Source organism: Zingiber officinale, chromosome 10A (assembly GCF_018446385.1).
Source record: "Zingiber officinale cultivar Zhangliang chromosome 10A, Zo_v1.1, whole genome shotgun sequence".
NCBI lineage: Eukaryota > Viridiplantae > Streptophyta > Magnoliopsida > Zingiberales > Zingiberaceae > Zingiber > Zingiber officinale.
In genome coordinates, this window is record NC_056004.1 from 1,500,142 (window position 1) to 1,508,559 (window position 8,418).

Consider the following 8,418-nt stretch of genomic DNA (forward strand, 5'->3'; position numbering starts at 1 on the left):
CCGACATGACGATGAAGTTGAGTGGTACTACTCTTGGAGTTAGATATTAATTAAGTGAGTTGTCAGTAACTTACTTAATTAGTGGACATTTGTTATCTTAAACACATGGAGACTAACACACTCATAATAAGAAGGAGCCCAAAATGTAATTTGGGATTGGTGCGGTAGTTCAATAATAGTTCTCTAGTGGAATGAATTATTATTGATAAAATTAAGTTGTGTGTTCGGGGCGAACACGGGATGCTTAATTTTATCGGGAGACCAAAACCAATTCCTCCTCTCGGTCCCTATCGTAGCCTCTTAATTATAGAGTACTATACCCACCTATACCCACCTTCTTACCCATCCCATAGGGGCCGGCCAAGCTAGCTTGGAGACCAAGCTAGGGCCGGCCAAAGTTTGGTTCATGGGTGCTTCAAGGTGGCCGACCCTAGCTTGGGTTCAAGCTTGGTGTGGCCGGCCCAAATTAAAATAAAAGGATTTTTATTTTTTAAAATTTTTCTTATGTGGATAACTTGATTTAAAAGAGAGTTTAAAAATTTAAATCTGTCCTTTTATAAGATTCTACAAAAGATTAAGAGAAGAGCTAAATCTCTTTCCTTATTTGTAGATTAAAAGGTTGATTTTAATTTTGGTAAAAACTTTCCTTTTAATTATGTTCATGATTTAAAAGAAAGTTTAAAAATTAAAAATTCTCTTTTATTAGTTTCTACAAAAGATTAAGAAAAGATTTAATATCTTTCCTTATTTGTAGATTGAAAGGAGATTTTAATTTTTAGAGATAACTTTCCTTTTTGGAAATTATCCACATGTTTAAAAGAAAGATTTTAATTTATAAAATTTCTTTTTATTAACCAATCATGAAGGGATTAAAATTATTGGAGAAATTTTTATAAATTTCTAGAAACAAATTAGGAAGTTTTAATTTTTGTTTTAATTAAAACTCTCCTTGTTTTGGGGAAAGAGGTGGCCGGCCAGATAAATTGGAGAAGAGAAAATTATTTTTAATTAAATAAATTTTCCTTTTCATGGCAAAAGAATTAAGGAAGTTTTTATTTAAATTTCCTTATTTGCTAAGACCAAGGATTATAAAAAAGGGGGTAGAGGTGCCTTCATGGGTGAACGACTCTATTATTTTTCTCCCTCTTTTCTTCCTTGGTGTGGCCGGCCCTTCCCCTTCTCTTCTTTCCATCCTTGTGGCCGAACCTCTCTTCCTCCTTGGAGATCAAGTGGTGGCCGGATTTTAGCTTGGAGAAGAAGGAGAGAAAGCTTACATCCCTTGGAGCTTGGTTGGTGGAAAAAGATCATCTTTTGGAAGCATTGTGCTTGGCCGAAACTTGAAGAAAGGAGAAGAAGGTGCTTTGGTGGTTTCTCATCTCGGAAGATCGTTGCCCACACAACGTCCGAGGTTAGAAGAGGAATACGGTAGAAGATCAAGAGGTCTTTCTAAAAGGTATAACTAGTATTTTTCCTTTCCGTATCATACTAGTTATTTTTGGAAATAATACCAAATACAAGAGGCATGCGATTCTAGTATTTCGAATTTATTTTCGATGTTGTGTTCTTTGTTTTTTTTTCTTTTCCTTGTGATTTAATTGTTTCTTTCGGTCAACCTAAAGTTATTTTAGGAAATTAAATATTAGCTTTCCTTAAAAGGTTTTGTCTAGTCGGTGGTGGTTGCTCCCATATCCAAGAAGGCCATGTGCCTCGCCACGTCAGTACTGGGAACCAATTATGGAAATTAATATTTAATGGAATTAATAACTTAGGTGATTTGGATCGAACGTGTTAAGTTCTGCAGGAGATCCAAGTCAAAACCTAAAAGAACAAATAGATTAAACTTTGGATCAAACGTGTTAAGTTCCGCAGGCGATCCAAGTTTAATTTAAAAGAACACATGGTAGCTAGGAAAAGGTTCAGACCTTTGTACAAAATTTTTGTACAGTGGAACCATTAGGTTTTCCGAGTAGCAACCAACATATTTTACATTTAAGAATTCTAAGAAGTACTCTTCTATTTTAATTGGAGCATCTGAAACATCTACATATCTTAATTCGAGAGACATTTGATTTTTGTGACTTGCACCTGGTGTACAATCAAGAACTACTGAAAAATATTTTACCTCTATTACTTTTGTAATTATTGCATTTTTGACTTTAGAGGCTAGAATAGATATTAACGTATTTTGAATTTTATGACTAAGATTATGATAATAAATTTTTTATCTTGAATGAGTCGAAAATGATCTTCCATTATTGGATTAAAATCTATAATCATTTCAAATATATCCAAAAAAATTACCATTGCTATCTTTATAAATTTTATCATGTGTACCACGAAATGTCAAATTATGTATAGGCAACACCTCATGCAATAACCACTAGACTGTCCCGAGGGGACAATACATGAGGGCAAGATCCTTTTTAATTTGTTCTTGCATTTTCTTGTCAATAGTTAATGTTTAATTTAATCTCATTTGTAGTTCAACAAAAGCTCTCAGATTAGTGAGGTGTTCAACACTATTTTCATGTTGTTTAAGCTTGTTACATAAATATTTCCAATTATTAACTCCTCTTGCTAAATTACTTTTAGTGTGTATTACTTTAAAATACAACTTACAACAAATACAAAATACTTTATCCGACTCCTTCAAGTACACTAACCATTTTTTATCACGAGCCTCACCATTTGATAACATTTAAACATAGTAAGTGATGCGATGATAAAGGGGCCCACCAAGTGCGGGTAAAAGGAGGAAGATAGCGGCCGATGTGGAGATCAAAGTCAAGGGGTTCAATGCTAGAGAACCAACAGGGCCCACTAAAAGGTAGCCAAGCGGAGCCCTACATTAAGGGCCGACCGGGCATCAGTTGCCCAATCGGCAATGGGATGAGCCAAGTGATGGCGCGTGTAGATGATCAGATCACTATTTCGGTCGAGCAATAGCATACTATCTAGACTCGTCGTCGCAGGGAAGAGCAGCCAAGTAGAGGAATACTCTGTCGAGAAGAGAAATACTCGGCCGACCGGCTATCCAGCTCGGACGATCGGCGGGAACATTGATGTGTAATTGGATATACTTTTGGAAGATGGCGATGCCGACACGTGGCATGGTCTACAGGCGGATCACACGATGGACAAATCGGAGAACGTGTCCACGACAAATTAGAGCACGTGTCCGTGGCCACATGTCCATGACCAATTGGAGAACGTATCCACGACCAATAGGAGAATGTGCTCTTCCTTGCGATGACGAGTCTAAATAGTATGTTCTTGCTCGACCGGAATAGTGATTCAATCATCTACACGCGCCTTCGCTTGACTTATTCCATTATCGGTCGGGCGATTGATGCTCGGTCAGCCCTTAATGTAGGGCTCCGCTCGGCTACCTTTTAATGGGCCCTGCCGGTCCTCTAGCATTGACCCTCTTGACTTTGACTTCCATGTCAGCTGCTATCTTCCTCCCTTTACCCACATTTGGTGGGTGGACCCCTTTATCACCGCATCACCCTTATTTCGAAATTATGATCGATTCTTACCCCTTGTGTAATATCTCCCACCATGGCTTGCAAAATAGCGATTCGGATCATAAGATCGTATGATCCTACGATATCCAGAAACCCAAAATCGATCCAAGATCATGTAGAATCAATTTTTACAGTAGAATCGCAGCAGGATCAGTAGGATCATAATAGAATCGGTAGGATCGTAACAAGATCAGAGTAGAATCGGAGCAAAATCGGTGGAAGCTTTGAGAGGTTATAATTTTTGATTCGGATTAAACCACGAGGCCTATAATATATCAAATCAAAGCTCGTTCACATATCTTCAATAAATTTCAAAATTTATCTTTAACCACCCTATTTTAAACCTAAAAAAATATCATTTAAATCCTTTTCAGATGTCCATAAGATTTTATCTTTTTTATTATTTTTTTGTCTTATTAGGATTTTAAATTATTTAAACATATGCTTAATTATTTTTGAGTTAGTTTTTTTATCAATAATATTCTATCATTTATTTTCTCCAAAATGATGAGTTTTTGGATGTTTATTGTCTAGTATTTAATGACATCAACTAGTCTTTAGAAGATTATTTTTGTCGTTTATATTTGAATCAAAGGATTCAATAGCTTCTGTTATATACGTTAGGTGTTTTGTTTGTCTTTAAATTGGATCATTTTATAAACCAAAAAAATATTTTTGGCGTTGAATGTGTTATTATTATTGTGTTAATAAAAATTTTATATTCTTTCATTTTATGATATGAAAATATAAATATTATTACTATGCGAGAATGGTAGTTAAATTACTAGTTAATTTAAATTTGTACATGTAGTAATGTAATATGAGGTGTTGAATGTAAATGATTGCATATATATGCAAAATTAGTTATCTATTTATATGCAAATGAGTTTTTAGGTTTTTTTTTTAATTAGTAATCATGTATGATAAGATTTTAAGGGTTTTTGCTAGGATCATATGATTCTACGATCCAATCCTGACCCTAAATAGATTCTGCATAGAATCGCAATTCTATAAACAATGTCTCCCACTACTTGATCCAAGGGATGATTTACATTTATTCTAGTAGATCTTGGTTCTTGAGTTATGGTAATCACATACTAAAGTGGTGACTCTTCTACTCCTTCACTGTCACTCTCTTAATTTTCTTCCTCATGACTATTTTTCTCATTTAATGTTAATTTTTTCTAATTCAAATTATAATTCAACATCGATTATTTTATTAGGTTTTAAAGTTGGATTTTCTTCAAAAACAATATTTAGAGATTCTTCAACTATTTTAGATCTCTTTTTGTAAACTCTATAGACTTTGCTATGATTAGAGTATCCAACAAGAATACCCTCATCCACTTTAGCGATGAATTTTTCTAAGTGATCTTTGGTGTTTAAAATATATACTTTATATTCAAATACTCTAAGATATTTAATTGTAGATAGTTTTCTAAACCACAACTCATGCGGTGTTTTATCCAAAAGTCTATGTATTAGGGTATGATTTTGTACATAGCATGTTATATTATTGCTTCAACCCATAGATAGTTATGAAGTGAATATTCATTTAACATACTTTTAGCGGTCTCTTGTAAGACTCTATTCTTTCTCTCAACAATTTTATTTTGATGAGGTGTCCTAGGAGTAGAAAATTCATACTTATATCCATTTTATGAGCAAAAATATGCAAATATCTCATTTTCAAATTCACCTCCATGATTACTTCTTAATTAATTTATTTATTTATTTATAGTTTTTTTTTCTCATTTTCTACTCTTCTTAAAAAGGCAATTAATATTTTTAAGGTATGATCACTGTGTTTCAAGAAAAACACCAGAGTGTATCTAGTAAAATCATCTATCACAACTAAGCAACATCTATTATCATTCCAGGAAACATGTTTACTACTATCAAACAAATCCATTTTCTACTCTTCTAATGCGGTAGATGTACTCAAAATAGTTTTACCTTTGTGGGTAACTTTGATTTGCTTACCCATTTGAAACATATCACACAATTTGTCCTTTTGAAACTTCAACTTTAGAAATTTTTACACCAACACTTTCTTTGATAGCCTTTTGATATTCCTCATGTTGGTATGAGCAAGTCTCTGGTGTCAAAACCAAGCAAATACATTAGTAGTATCAAATAATTCAACTTGATAAATATTCTCCTTCTTATGGCCAATAAGCATGGTAGTGTTTAGTTTACTATGCTTGATTAAACATTGAGATGAATTAAACTTTAACTCTATACCCGAATCACATAGTTGACTAATAATTAGAAGATTGAAAGTCATGCGTTTCACTAATAATACATTTTTAATCATAAATTGTTCAGAAATTTGATTGTCTCTAATTTCTATAACCTTTAATTCACCACTATTACCAAAAGAAATAGTATCTTTATTTTTGTTCTTAAGCGATGAAAATTTTGACGAGTCCCTCGTTATATGCCTAGAGCATCCTCTATCTGTAAATCATGTAGTTGGATGCTCCTCCTCAATGCATGCCTATTCAAACACGATAAACTAAATATTTTGATACCCAAATGTTGGGTCCGATAGTATCAACAATACATTGCTTAGGTACCCAAACTAGCATAGTTTTAACTTTTGAAACATGATCTTTACTAATTAGGGATACAAATTTAACTTATTTATATTTTGGTTTGTACCCTAATCCCACTTTATTATAAACTGCCCTTTGAGCTCCCAATATCATGTCCAAATATTTAGAACTTGAAGTAAAATTTTCCAATATATTTCTAAGATCCTCTACTTGCAATTTTAAAGATGCATTTTCATTTTTGAGCTCATCAAATTGGTTAGTAGCATTTTCATGATGCATACAAGTTTCATATGGCATAAGATCAACTTTAATTGACTTCAATTCATTTTGTAGTTCTTTAACTCTACATTTTGATCTAGATAAAGCATTTGTTAATCATACAATGGTATTATATAGTTTATCTAATTTAGGAGAAGCTGCATCATCATCATTAGATGATGACTTGCTTGAGAACTCAACATCTTCTCCATGAGTTTCTTCTTAGTCCTCACTACTCTCAATATTGTCCAATGTCATGAGTGCTAAGTGTCTTGAGGTATTTCTCTCAATTTCTTCTTCTAAGGAACTAGAAGATTAATTATCTCATGTAGCCCTCAAAGCATTCTTATTCTTTGACTTATCATCTTGTTTCTTTAGCTTCAGACAAATGGCTTTGAAGTGCCCTTTCCTATTGCACTCGAAGCAAACCGTATCAGATTTTGATTTTGATCTTACCAAAGACTTATCTCTTTTTTTTTTTTTGTTGCTAAATATCTTCTTGACATCCTTCTTGCTGAACTTCTTAGAGTGTCTCATCATCTTTTGAACAAAGTTTTCAATCTTATTGGATGATAGCTCTTCGTCATTATCACTATCTTGCTCAGATTCAGAGGACTCTTCCTTCTTCTCCTTCTTCTTCTTTTTGTTTTTATTCTTGTTCCTTTCACTTGTAACCAAAGCTATACATTTCTCCTTATGGCTTACATTAGCTTGTTCATGCAATTTTAGTTCACAGAATAATTCATCTTGCTTAACAATTGGCAAGTCCCTTAAAACCTTATAGGCATCAACCATTGATGACTATAGTGAGTTTCTTAGAAAAGATTTGAGTGCATACCTAATAAGGTGTCGATTCTCCATAATTTCTCTAACAGAATGAAGACCATTTAAAAGTTATTTGAATCTCTCATGTATTTGACTTACTGTTTTTCTTCCTTCATTACAAAATTTTTCATTTGATTTATAACAAGGTTCCTCCTTGTGATTCTTGAGTTCTTTGTGTCTTCATTCAATTCAACGAGCTTGTCCCACAATTCCTTGGCACTCTTGAATGGACCAATTTTATTTAATTGCTTCGAACTTAGTCTGCATTGAAGATTTATAGTAGCCTTAGCATTTGCCTTCCACTTTGATTAGTAAACCATCTTGAAGATTCAAGGATTTTTCCATCATGAGTTGACACAACAAAACCCTCGGTCACAGAGAACCAATTATCGATTTCAGTCATGAGGTAGTTCTCCATGCGCCTCTTCCAGTAGACGAAGTTGTTTTCTTCAAAGTAGGGTGGTCAAGTAGTGCTATGGTCCTCTTTCATGACATCTTTGTAGTCCAAAACTTTTGCTCCTTTGGATATAAGTCCTCCAAAGCAACCTTACTCTGATACTATTTGTTAGGATACTTGAGAGCTAGAGAGGGGGGTGAATAGCTTACTTCGATTCTTTTTCTTGATTTTGCAATGGATAGTTGAAGTTAAGCACACCACAATGTTAACACATTAATTTACTTAGTATCCGCCTTCTTGAGTTGACTAATCCAAAGGTCCATAGTAGCAATCACAACTTTGACTATGAACTCTCATTCTCAGAACAACACCGAAAGTGGAGAATTTTTTACAGCAAGATTACAAAGCTCTTAGATTGAATAGCAACAGAGAAGAAGAAAAGAAGGATTACAAGTTTTGGCTTGGTTCTCTTTCTCTTGTTTGTTTGAAGATCTTGTAGATAAGAATTTGACACTCAGATGAGCATAAGAATAGCAATAGAAAAGTAACTCCTTGTGCCCAATTAAATGCTTGAAAATCAAACTGTTTCTCAACTTTTTGGTTGCCACCAATTTTTTTGGGAAAACAACTCAATCGATTACTAATCGTCTGACTTATCCGTTGAACTGTCACTGACTCCAGATCAAAGGTTGAGATTACTCCATTTTGAATCCTAATCGATTGGTAAGCTTAATCGATTTGCTAATTGATTCAACAACCTTCTTTCCTCGCAAATAAAGTCTGCCAATCAATTGCACCAATCGATTGGCCATGCCTAATTAATTGGGCAATCGATTCAGAAACCTTTTATGCT